The sequence below is a fragment of the Microtus ochrogaster genome, unplaced genomic scaffold (assembly GCF_000317375.1).
Source record: "Microtus ochrogaster isolate Prairie Vole_2 unplaced genomic scaffold, MicOch1.0 UNK129, whole genome shotgun sequence".
NCBI classification, from domain to species: domain Eukaryota; kingdom Metazoa; phylum Chordata; class Mammalia; order Rodentia; family Cricetidae; genus Microtus; species Microtus ochrogaster.
This window is the reverse complement of record NW_004949227.1, coordinates 497,790-510,507: the sequence shown is the minus strand read 5'-3', so window position 1 is coordinate 510,507 and position 12,718 is coordinate 497,790. Positions and strand designations below refer to the sequence as shown.

The 12,718-nt window shown below is 48.5% G+C and overlaps 1 protein-coding gene across 6 annotated transcripts in view; it reads left to right on the top strand.

The window, feature by feature from the left end:
• The first annotated feature begins 31 nt into the window (after nucleotides 1–31).
• The window catches only part of Atp2b3 (ATPase plasma membrane Ca2+ transporting 3), a 72,268-nt gene continuing 59,581 nt past the window's right edge, over nucleotides 32–12,718 (top strand). For 5 of the 6 annotated variants that reach the window (XM_005371824.3, XM_005371826.3, XM_005371822.3 and 2 more), the window contains exons 1-2: nucleotides 32–339; nucleotides 10,734–10,856. The gene's annotated coding sequence lies outside the window, so the exon portion shown is untranslated. The remainder of the gene's footprint in view (nucleotides 340–10,733; nucleotides 10,857–12,718) is intronic. The other variant, XM_005371821.3, reaches the window with a different exon arrangement.

Here is a 12,718-nt window from a genome sequence, read left to right as displayed (position 1 = left end):
CCAGCACCACCACCAACACCAACACCACCACTAACACCAACACCATCAACACCACCACCAGCTCCCTCCCTCCCCCACCCCTTCCTCCCTCCCTTCGTGCTTAGAGCTGCGGCTGGAGTTGAGCGAGCGCACAGCGTCGCCGCCTCTGGTGCGGAGCGTGGGGAGCACTTGGCCACAGCCCTCCCCTGCTGCGGAGGGTCCTGCTCCGCACTGCTGGTCAGGCCGCCGCGTGCCCGGGCCCTTCCGTCCTTGGAGCGGATTGTTGCCCGCCAGGCGCCCTCCCGCAGCAACAGCGACAGCCAGAGCAGAGGCCGCAGTGGCGGCTGTGTCCATGCCGGGGTAAGTGGTGCCCGGGGCGCACAGGCGGGCGCGGAAGGGGTGGGCGCGCTAGCAGGCGGGGGCGAGAGAGCGGCCCAGCAGGTGGCGCGGCGGCAGGTGGGGGGTACGCAGGATCCTGCCCCAAGGCACCTGATCCCTAAGGGCCTTGCCTGCCTGTCCTTGCGGCAGTATGGGTGCGCGTCACCCTGGGGCCTCAGAGCTGGCGGGCAGCGCCCCGCACCCGCACCCTGCACCTAGCATCCCGCGCGCACGCGCATTTGTGTCTAGGGAACAAGGCCGCTGGGGGCTGCGGGCTGTGGGCTGGGGTTCCAGGCAGGCATAGCCAGGGGCGCCAGGCCTGGGCCAAGAGTCTAGCCCCTGCGCACACACCTTCCCAGGGCTTCGAGGCAACCCCTCCCCCTGCCTCGCCGCACTGTATCATCCTCCCCCTCACATGTTCCTACACTGTCCTCTGCACGCCCACATAGCTGCCCAGCCGACCCTGCCACTGGCATGGACAGTGCCACCGGCAAGTGGCGGAGGCACATTGAACAAGTCTCTTATCTCTGCCAACAGCTGCCTTCCTCTCCTCACCTGTGTGACCTTGGCCAGAGGGTTTCTGTGATGGGGAACCTCATTGTTCTTGGGGTTGAAGGCTCCAGCTCTGCTATTCCAGGATGTGGAGCCACTGGCATCATCTCTGGAGCCCAGGAAGACATGCTCCTCTTTCTATGACCTGGTCTCCCTCTCCTGTGAGCCACTATGGGGCTTAGTGACTCAGCCAACAGGGAGAGGCAGAAGGCAGGGTCCGGGGTCAGGGTCTTGGTGCCTCACCTGGGCAGGACAGGCAGGCAGGAGCTCCCTGTTGGAGCTCTGGGCAAGGGCTCAGGGAAGAAAGGTATGTGAGTATGCAAGCACACATCCTTCACTCTCCTGCTGCAAGGTAGGCAGGGCCAGGATCTCCCCCTTCCCACTGAATGTTTGCCACTCCAAGACCAGACCCTGAAGGAGGCTACTACTTCTTTCACAGATGGGGCCTTGAGTTTCTGGCCTAAAGTGGGCTGCTACATAATCAAGTCTCCATCCCAGTCTCCCCTAGCTCTCTACAAGGGTTTTGGCTGCATCCTGCAGATACCACCTGCACAGACACCCCCATCCATAGTTCTGGGATCTGAATCTCTACCCTTGCCCCTTCTATTATGTGACCATTTAAAGTAAAGGTTTGATTCTTAATCTACATGGGCTTCCCAGGTGCCTGACACAGGCTTGACAGAGTGGGCACTTGGTTTTTGTGTGGCACATTCATGACCTTGATTCTGCTAGATCTACAGGCTCACTAATAAGATGAAAAGCTTTGATCTCTGTCCCCAATTCACAGACAAGATCGTTGAGGCTTCAGGAGGGGAGAGACTTATCAGTACACTGAGGGCATAGATGAAGGTCTCTTTGTTTTGTTTGAGCAGATAGCTGGGGATGCTTCTGTATATCTATGGGTTGTATGTATAAATAATGCCATATCACCACCTTCCTGAGCTCCTCCTGCATCCACACATGGTTCTATGCAGGCTCCTGGACCCCCCTGGTGGAGCCTTCCATCAACCGTATTTATGAACTGAAGTATTTACACCCACCACCACCACCTTCCCTTGACAAGGAAACTAAGATTCCCTGGTTTGGAGAGGGGACATTGGAGGAGTGGTCTGTGAGGCTGTCAAGTTCCGTTGGGGCCCAGATTAGGCCTAGCAGAGGAGCCAAGGGTGAAGCTGACCCCTCAACTCTGCACCAGGACAGCCAGTTGGTCATCGGAAGGAACTGGGCACTTGTGGTCCTGGGGCATTGATTGCCTGTCACTAGCTTTGAGGCAGGAGAAGGCCAAGGGCACAGGCAGTCTTGATCAGCTCCACCTGGTCCAATCCCAGCTCTGCCAGGTGGTTTGAGTGGAAGGCAGCCATGCTCTAGCACAGAGGAGGTGAGGATGGCAGATGGGAGCAGGGCGGGCGTGGGAGGGGGTTCTGCACAGAGCCAGAAGGAGAGCCAGTCCTTGGGGAAGGGAGCCCCTGAAGCTGGGAGTATGTTTGGAAGAACGCCAGCCTCAACAGAGGGAATGCTACTATGAACCCCTGGGGGCAATCAGGGGCACCAGCAGCCTGTGGCAGACACCTATCTTGGTCTCTGATGACAGGGGCTCCAGGGTATAGTGCCTGCTCTACGCCTGATGGTTTCTGTGACCTTGGCTGAGTCTCTTTCCTTATCTAAATCTGAGGAACAGGGTGCACCTTGCAGGGCCTGCACTGACATTTCAAGATTCCTAGCTGGAGATGCTAGGTTGAATCATTCAAGGGAGAAGAGAATGGAAAGTTAGCCAGCAAGTGAACAAGTGAGCAAGAGAGAGAGGCCAGTCTGTGGATCACTGCACAATAGTCCAATCTGACCCAACCAGTCAGAAAGGCATCCAAAGTGGGCTGCAATGAGCTACCAAAGCCCCTCCACATATGGTTGCTATGAGATGAGCCTAGCTGGACTCTTAGAGTTAACGTAATCAGGTCCAACTTCTTCCAGCCATTTACCTTGATCTCCCACCACCTCTCAGAGCAAGTTGATGTACTGTATACCCTTCTGATTTTAAACTGGTGGAGCCTGTGATTCAGAAGTGATGGCTGTCTCCATCCCAGGTTACGAGCACATCAAATGGCAACGAGAACACTAACAATGGTAGTCACCTTGTGCCAGATCCTGTTCTGAGTGTTCCACAGACATCCTTTGTCCTGCCCTTCGCTGAAATAATAACTGAATAAAGCAAGTGCTGTCCTTATCTGCAGTTGACACATTAACAGACTGAGGCCCAGAGAAGTTAAATAATTTCCTCAAGGTCACACAGCCAGAGGATGGCAAAAACACCTGTTGTGATATCTCCAGAAGTTTCTTCCATTGTCTCTAGAAATGTGTTGAACTTTACTAAAGGGAACACTGAGTGTTTGAGCGGACTGTCTGGGGAACACTTCTGAGGTAGAATACAGACTCTTAGAAACATTCTACAGCTCAGGAGCTGAGATATTGGTGTCCCCACCCATGTGCCCAGTGAGAGAAAAGGATAAAATTTCTACCCATCCAAAGCACATGGAGAATGATTCACTTTCAATAAATTATCTATGTCATGCCTTCAGGGACACCCCCTAAAAAAGAGCAGATAATGAATGGAGACCTGGACTGTGGCACCAAAGTTCCCTCAAGACCCTCCAGGGCCATCTCTGACTTCAGAGTGAGCCTGGCTATGAGAAATCAAGACCTGCAATGAACACATGGTTCCTCCTTGTCCCCTATCCATTTCCCAGCTCCTCACTGTAGCCTTACTCTCTGCTCTGGCTGGGCCAGTGTAAGCCAGGCCAATGGTGCCCAGCTGGGTAGCCCTCCCCTGCCGGGGTACCTTCTGTTGGGTGGGCAGTGCTGGTTCTCAGATGTAGAGGAATTTGGGCATCTGAGACCGTGCCAAGGTTGGAAAGGGAACAAGTCCAACGTCACATGGCTGAGGAGATGACAAAACTGAACTAGATACATGGTTCAGGCAGATTCCCAGGACTAGCAACTAGACTCTCTTGGAGCCCCAAAGCTTTTCGGAGACTTGTGCCCAAACCAAAGATATGTAAATGGGCATTACTGTCATTTACCTCAAACTTTTCTTCTCTTTAAATATTTATTTCTTTTATTTTATGTGTGTATGTGTGTGTGCTTGAGTGTATATGTGTACCATGTAAGTGCATACCACATGTAAGGAGCCTGTGGAGATGCGAAGGGGGCATCAGACCCTCCAGAACTAGAATTACAAGCAGTTGAGAAACCATCATGTAGGTTCTGGGAACCAAACCAGGTACTCTGAAAGAGCAGGAAGTACTCTTAAGCCATCTCTCCAGCCTGAAGTGTGCCTTTTTCAAAGGGATCTCAAATTCACTGTTCTTGGTTCTCCCAGGAAATGGGCAGCCATTCCTTCAAATGAGTTCTTTCATGAACCACAGTCTTGAGACACTTTCTAAAGCGACATTATCTGATATGCCATTTATTATCCACAAGTAAGAATTTAATTTAATTAAAGCGAAATTACAAGTCCTCATCTTCGGTTGCACTGAATGTGTTACAAGTGTTTAGTAGCCATGCATGGCTGCTGGCTTCCCTATCGGATGAGGAGGTATAAATAAATGTTCCCATTGTTGTCCAAAGGTACCACCTCAGCTTGGATGCAGACCTAAGTCCTTACATGGCTCCTAAAGCTACTTGTACTACACTTCCCTGTGGCATTCAAGCTACTAGTCCAACTATGGCTCCAGATTTCCCAGAAAACCTGCCCGAAATGAAGTCCCCAGTGAGTTCTGGGCACTCATAAACATTTGAGGGAGTGTTCTTTGATTAGCTAGACTCTGATCGGAGGGTTTAACAACTGAGGATACAAGGTGCCAGGATGAATGTATTCTATTGTTGAGATGTGCCCAGCCATGCCAGGGGCCACATGTTATTGGTGTGATGGCCCTTGGGGACTATGTTCCATAGTCATTCAACCGTATTTCTAGTGACCCTTGTGCCCTGTGTCTGCTTTTGTGAGAGCGGGGAGGAAAGCACAAGCGAATGAGCTTCACTGTGTTCATCAAAGATGCTGCTGCTACCAAAGCGCCCAGCTGGCTGGATCCAGCAGCTTCAGTGGAGGCTGTGAGGCTTTGAGGCCAGGTTGCATCTGTCACAGCACAGTCCCCAACTTTACCCCTGCCCTGCCCATCCTGCCTAAGCAACTCAGACTTAGATAGACAGCCTGAGCTCCAACTTCTCAGGAGCCACGCGGGGCTGGTGCTTGCTAGACTGGTCACAGGAACTAGAGACAATCTAGTCATTCCAGCATGCTCAACAAGGTCAACTCAAAGTCCCTACACAGACCCTGAAGCACTCTCTTCTGACTCCTTGAAAGGGAGTAATGGAGATAGATGTGGACATTACAGGTCAGCTCATCCATTCCTTGAAGAATCCATTTCGGCCAGAGCAATACTTCCTGAGGACCATTTCAGGGACCTGGACACTTAAGAGCATAAAGCCCACTTATCTGGGAGGTGGGGGATAATTGTGCCAGGCATCCTGATGACTCCAGGGGTCCTCGCACACCCAACTTGGAGCCAGCCCCGAATCCTAACACTACAAAATCCTGATGGTGCTAATTAGTCCCCACAGTGTGCCCAGGGTACTCCCAGCATTTGGTAGCTGAAAACAGAAGTCAGGACTGGGAGGCCACAATTTAGAGGCCTGGGAAGCTCTGTATAGATGGGTAAGATATTGTCTGGGGTTTAAAAAATAACATTTGTGTTCCTCCTATTTTTAAATAATGAATGTTTTACAGACATACTCTTTTTTGACTATTAAAAAATAAAACACAAAAAACCTAAGATGTAGGAAGCTCCTCTCCACCTCATTCTACCACCAAAGTACAAGCCAGTTTTCCATTCTATTGGACTTCCTTCTGCTCTCTTCTCTTTGCATGAACTATGTATTTTCACATTACTGTAGTTAAACCATGAGCTCAATTGTGTGATCTATTTTTTACTTTAATAAGCATTTTCTTTATTAATATAATCCCCCCAAATGAGCTTTTTTTCAAAATGGACATAGTTTACTTTGTTAAAGTACTCACCACAAAAAAGTCAACTTGAACTGTGACATAAACACTGCAAATGATCATTCGCTCATCTGACAGTTATTATCAGGCACGCTGATGTATCAGGGCAGTCCTCAGTAATTACAATTTTAAATGGCAAAATAGTATTCTCAAGACATTGTAATTCTCTTAATTATTTGGCTATTTTTGGAAATCTAGGCAGCCAGATTTGTCTCACTCTTTTGCATGAGGCTCTCTGAGCATCTTGGGAGAGAACACTCATGCTGTCCTGAGGAGAGGACCCAGACAACAGTATAGCCTGCCAAGTGGCTCTCCAAAAGGGCTTCTAAATGTGCCAGAAGGGCTCACTCACTGCGGCCTTGCCAGCTTTAGGTATTCCAGTCAAACAAGCTGCCGTAGGTATCTAGGTCAGAAAACATCTTCTTTGCTTTGTCTTCAGTTAATTACCATTGAGGGGGAACATTTCTACATGTTTCTAAACTATTTTTTTTTAGTAAAATACCTGGTCTTAACTTTATTTACTGAGTTTTTCAATGTTTTTCCTGTGTGTTTGAATCAAGGAAATTAATTTATACAAGGGAAATAATGGTATGAAGTATTTGCTGCAAAACCTTTTAACCTCTTGATTCTTTACCTTTTGATTTTTTTCAACCCATAAGATAAACACTTTTGTGATATCTTACTTGGATTCTAGGCTTACAGAATCTCTTCTTTTTAATTAACATTTTTTTATTTTATGTGTATGTGTTTTGTTTACATATGTGTCTGTGCTTATGCCAAAGGAAGCCAGAGATGGTGTCAAATCTCCTAGAACTGGAGTTCCAGATGGCTGCGAGCCTCTAAGTGAGTGCTGGGAACTGAACTTAGGTCCTCTGTAAGAGCAGCAAAGAGCAGCCAGGACTTTTAATCACTAAGCCACCTCTCCAACGCCATTACATGATCTCTTTACAAAATTCTAAGAACTATCAATTCTGGGTTTGTTCTCTCCCTCCTCTTTTGTAGTTATGCTTCTTAAGATGTTTAATTTTTTCCTTTCTTTCTATACTGGGGATTGATGCCAGGGCCTTGGGCATGCTCCCACTGAGCTGCACCCACATTCTTCCTTAATTCTTTTTAAATTTAGTTTTAATTTATTAGCCAGACTGGCTTTGAAGTTCCAGTCCTTTTGGCCTCAGCCTTTCCAATAGCTGGAATTATAAGTATGGGATCACATATAAGTATGTACTTATATGTGATCCCACAGCTGGTAAAATATTTAAGTCTCTAATCCAGGGGTCAGTATCTTCTTTGGTAAAGTGTCAGATGGTAAATATTTTACACTTTGCAGAATACATGGTCTCTATCCCAGCTACCATGCTCTTTATGAAAGCATAAACATAGACACAGACCATATAAAAATGAATGGATATGACAATGTGCTAATAAAACTTTATTCACAAGCACAATTTTGCTGGATTTGGTCCTTGAGCTGTAGTTACTGAACCTTGTTTAATCCAAAAGAGATTCCTTTTCAGGACTATGAAGAAAGCAATGTGTCTCCTCAGTCAGGCTGCTAGCCACAGGTCCCCATTTTCTTTATCAAGGCACTTGTTCCCTGGAGAATTTATATGGGATCTTTCATCTTCCTCTCAAAATCCCTCCCCCCATTGACATGCCTGCTGGTGTCAGTGGAGTTCCTGAACTGCAAAATCACAAGCAGAGCTTCCTGACTAAACAGGGAGCAAGGAGGGAATCCAGGAAAAGGAGAGATGGAGAAGGCTCTGGGGCCATTCCATTCCCATTGAATTCCCACTGGCCTCTTGGTTTCCCTGAATAAAGAGTATTTGAGAGTGAGCCATCCCATTTTTCCTTTTTGAACTCACTTTGGAACTTTGTTAGTCCCTGAACTATCCCAGAACTCAAAATTACTTGTGCTCTGGTATTATTTTGACATAAACCAGACCTAGGTTATACGTTGAGTGTAGTTCGATACTACTGAACTAAAGTTTACATGGATGGATGGCCAGGGCCATGATGGTGGTGGCATGGGACATAACAGAGAAAGGAAGTGTCTGTTGCTCCAAAATAGGCCAGCCCTGCTGAAACCATTTGGTGTTTTCAGAGCGCAGTTCTGTTTCCATGGCAGAGTAAGGGTTCTGTGTCATATCTCAGGCCTCAAACTGACTGCCTATGTCTATGGACTTCAGCTGCATTTCTCCCAGAAGAATGTGGGATCAGACACACTACATCTTGGCTTGGAGCCATAGGTCTGGAAGGGATGACTGCGGCCCAGGAATAGCTGGTCCAGGGTCCTCAATTCCTGGGGACTTCCAGGAGGGAGACTGTCACTAGGAATGGTAGCCTAGTGCAGAAAACAAGGAAAGGGGCACACAGACAGAACAGGTCTGTCCTCAGCACTTCTCCCACACGATCTAGTCTCCCTTGTGGCCCATGACTCATTGGCCTCCAGCTCAATGAATACTGGCTGGACATGAGTTTGGAAAAGGCCCTACCTATCCTGGGGGGGGGGGGAGCAGAGCAAGAATAGCCATCACATTCTAGTCTTTGGTCTAGGGAGGAGAGAGGGCTCGCCTGGAGTGACTGCTTAGGATCCTTGGACTGATGGTCCCTGGGGAGGTCTATTGGGATGTCTGGACATGTGAGTCCAGGCATGGTCAGAACTCTTGGGCCCCTGTGTTTCCTGCTACCCTTCCAAAGAGGAAGCAGAACCATAGCATCATTGTAGTCACCTTAGGGGACAAGTGGAAGAAACTCTGTGTCTACCTCCCAGAGAGAAGAAGCCTTTTGCAGCCTCACTATCTATCACTGCTTCAAGCTCTCAGCGTCATAGAGCATCTACCCATGAGCATCTACAGGGAAACTTAGAGGAGGGCCTGGCTTGGGCCCCTGATGGCCTCCGTGACCTGCTGAGGAGTGCACTTGGATTCCTGACTTAGCGCTCATGTGCCCTAATATAAAGGGACCTCTTCAGGACCTATTCCCTCCCAGGCCACCCCACAGACACTGCATGACTTTGGCCGTGCAAAGCTCAGTGTATGTGATCCTGGTGGCAGCCAGGCCCTGGGTGACCTTCAGGTCCTGCTGTCACAGCCAGTTGGGATTGTTAAGGATGTTGGAGGTGTGCCTAGCAGCCTTTTAGGTGACCGTCCCCCAGCTGCAGTTTCTGAGGTATACTTTCTCAGGACCACCATGGGTCATTGGCCTTTTCTTCCTTTGTTACTGTATTTGCCAATAGGCAGCAGTTGGGACAACTCAGCTGAGGCTGAGTCAGAGAGGTGGCAGCGACTGTTGCTTCCCATCTCTAGTGTTTTCTATCCCCAGTATCCTTGACCTCTTCTCTCTAAGAATAGCATGGTCACAGATGTTTCAAAAGAAAGAAAGGTAGTTTGGAGACCCCTGTGGCCTCAGAATTCCACGCAGTGACAAGCCCATTTCTTTACAACTCCTTTTCCACATGGGCTTGGTCCTCTGGCTGAGTAACAAAAGGGTCCCAAAGAGACTACTTTATGAGCATTTGGGACCCCTAACCTCCAGCTCCTGACCTTGATCCCAGTGATTTCCTCCTACCCTTGCCTCTGCCTGTTGGCCCAAGGACTTTAACCTGCTTCCAGAAACAACCCTCCTGACACACACATGAGGCTTGTGTCCCCAAGAGGGCGCATGCATGTCCTGGGAGTCTTCTTATCTAGTCCCTGCTTGTCCTGGCCTGTAGCCCCAATGGCTTCCGGCTGTCTATAATTTCCTTAATTACCTGTTTAGGCCTTGGTTATTTCCGGTTGTTAGGCTGACTCTGGGACTGGACTGGAACCACAGTAGCCAGCAGAGCTGGGAGACTTGGATGTCCCTCCTTCCAGCAGGGGGTTTTCTGGATATGATGGGCTGGAGGATTAGAACCTGCTGCCTCCTCAGCAGGAGGCTTTCACAGAGGTTAAGCCATGGTGACTTCGGGTCTCCTTGCCCCTCTAGAGAGCACAGGCTTGCCCAGCTGTCTGTACTTCAGGGCAGGAGGAAAGTGGGGGCCTGCGTGTGGCAGACACGTGCGGGGGCGGGGCGCGGGCCTGGCTTGGCTCCTGCTGCAATGCAGCTCTCTGCCCGCACAGCTCGCTGTAATTGGATAATTAGTGTCATTATGCTTCCTGCCCATAGGCTTCTCCAGCTCCTGCTCTCTCTCTCTCCTTTTTCTGCTTCTGCCTTCTCTGACAGAAAACAAATGACTGTCCCCTTTCTCCATGTAGAGTCATGACCCCAGTAACTATACTGCATGGCTCCAGCCAGAAGGGAGTTTCTAACTTTCCTTTGTACTCAGGGCCATGCAGCACTGTAAGAACCACTTGTGTGAGCATGTTGACTCATCCCACAAAAAATATTCTAGGGACCCCAGAGCATGTGGGATCCAAGCAGACCTAGGGATGGCCTCTGGCTTCAGCAGTGGAGCCTGGTCCTGACCTTTGAACTCTGGAATCTGGCTGATGTCAGCTTCTGGATAGGCAGTGATGGAAGGTTTGGGAAATACATGTGAAGAAAAACTAACAGACTGAACAAAGAGCTTTGCCTTGCTTTATTTTCCCTGGGCTAATGGTCAGGAGGAAGCCTCCAGAGCAATGGATCAAGCCCCCTGAAGGGTATGCACTGGGGGCATACCAAACTCAGCAAGGAAAAATGAAGTCCTATTTTCAACTAGGCTGTGTGACTGCAGCCAGTGCTTGAGCTTCACAAGGACACTGCCTATCCAGCCACTTTATTAACTCTTTGAATTGGTTCTAATCAGGTGTCCATTGCTTTCTTGGATGTTCTGAGCAGTCACTCAGCAGAAGAGCGATACAGAATCCTCTGAAGACAAATTACTCAAGTTTACATCAGCCTCCACTCCTTGTTGGCAATATGACCCCAAGTAAGCACCTCAATCTCTATTCCTTAGATGCCTCTACACCACAATAGGCATCCCCATCTCTTAACATAGAGCCTCATTGTGCAGGGCAATCATAATCATTTCCACAATGTCTTGGCTTGCATGTAACAGGACTGACCTTTTGTCTCTCTGCTTTGACTAGAACATCTAGGACAGTGTCAAATAGCACAGGTAAGAGGGAGTCAGACTGCAGATGCTCACGTGCTACACAGGGATCCCATGAAAGTGGAAAGCTTGGAAAGGCTCCTAATTCCCCACATCTAGGCCTGAATTGGGCACATAATGAAGGTGGGGGCTCTAGTTCTTCCCTCTGCATTTCCAATATCTTCAGGTTATGGGGTTACCCTCTTTAGTAAAGATCAGGAATAATAGCAGCTGTGTGAGCAAAGAAGTCCATTCCTGACTGCACACTTGTGTCCGCTGTGATGGCTTCTTAGTCTATAAGAATGTGGGCTCCTATATGATACACATAGATCCATGTGCAAGATGACACAAGATAAATGTTACCGTCTGATCCTCACATCAGCATTTTAGCTAACAGGCAGAAGAGGAGCAGGGGAGAGTATGTCCCTTCTCTTTTACACCTTAACTTGAACTTTGAAGTTGTCCCTGTCACTTCTGTTTACATCCAATTAGCCAAAGTGTCGTTACATGGTCATATGTAGCTGAAAGGGAGTCAAAAATACAGCCACTGAATTGGACATCAAGACATATAGCTAGCAAAATATTATACAATCTCTTTCAGAACATTCTGGGGGTTCGTTAGCACTTCCCAAAGCTGTTTTGGCATGAGGAGTTGAACTTAGGGCTCATGTTGGCTAAGTAAGAGCTCTACTATGGAGCTGTGTCCCCAGATGTCTTAGTTAGGGTTTCGATTGCTGTGAAGAGACACCATGACCACAGAAACTCTTAGAAAAGAAAACATTTAATTGGGGTGGCTTACAGTTTCAGATATTTAGTCCATTATCATCATGGTGGGGAGCATGGCAGTGTACAGGCTGGTGTGGTGCTGGAGAAGGAGCTCAGAGTTCTACTCTTGAGACAAAGGCAACATGAAGTGAACTGAGACACTGGGTGTGGATTGAGCATTTATGAGACCTCAAAGCCCATCTGCACAGTGACATACTTCCCCCAAAAGGCCACACCTACTCCAACAACACCACACCTCCTAATAGTGCCACTCCCTTTGGAATCCATTTTCAAACCACCACACCAGTCCTTCTTTTATTATTTTTGTTTTGAGACAAAGTCCCATTAAGTTACCCAGACTGACCTTGAATTTATTCTAAAGCCCAGTCAGACCTTGAACTTTCAGTCCTCCCATTTCAGTCCACTAAGTACCTGGAATTACAGGACTTGACCAACAGAATCTGCTTCCAAAGTCCTATTTTGTATAAAGAATTCACCCATCTTGAGGCCAGATTGTTTTCCCCCAAGTGATTAGACCGTCCCTTCTGAGGATGGGCTGGGCTTGATGCTCTCAAGGTAGCTCTGCCAGTAGCTCCAAGAATGGGACTACATGCCTGCTCCAACTGTTTCCAAGCAGGAGAGAAATTTGCACCATGACAGTGAAAGACCACTTGTTTAGAATGCTTGGACTAGTGGGTCTGCCCCTAGCACCACAAGACAGAAACAAAAGTGGTCCAAGTAGGTGGGCAATAATGGTAGTGGCAGGCAGCAAGTTGCAGGGATGAGGACATAGAAGCTATAAGATATGAGCAGGGCACATGAGGAAGGGTGTTGTAGGAGCTGCGGGCTGTGTTCCTGCCGCCCCAGCTCCTGGTCGCCTGGCTAGCTTATGCCCCGAAATAACAACACACAAATTGTATTCATTTAAACACTGC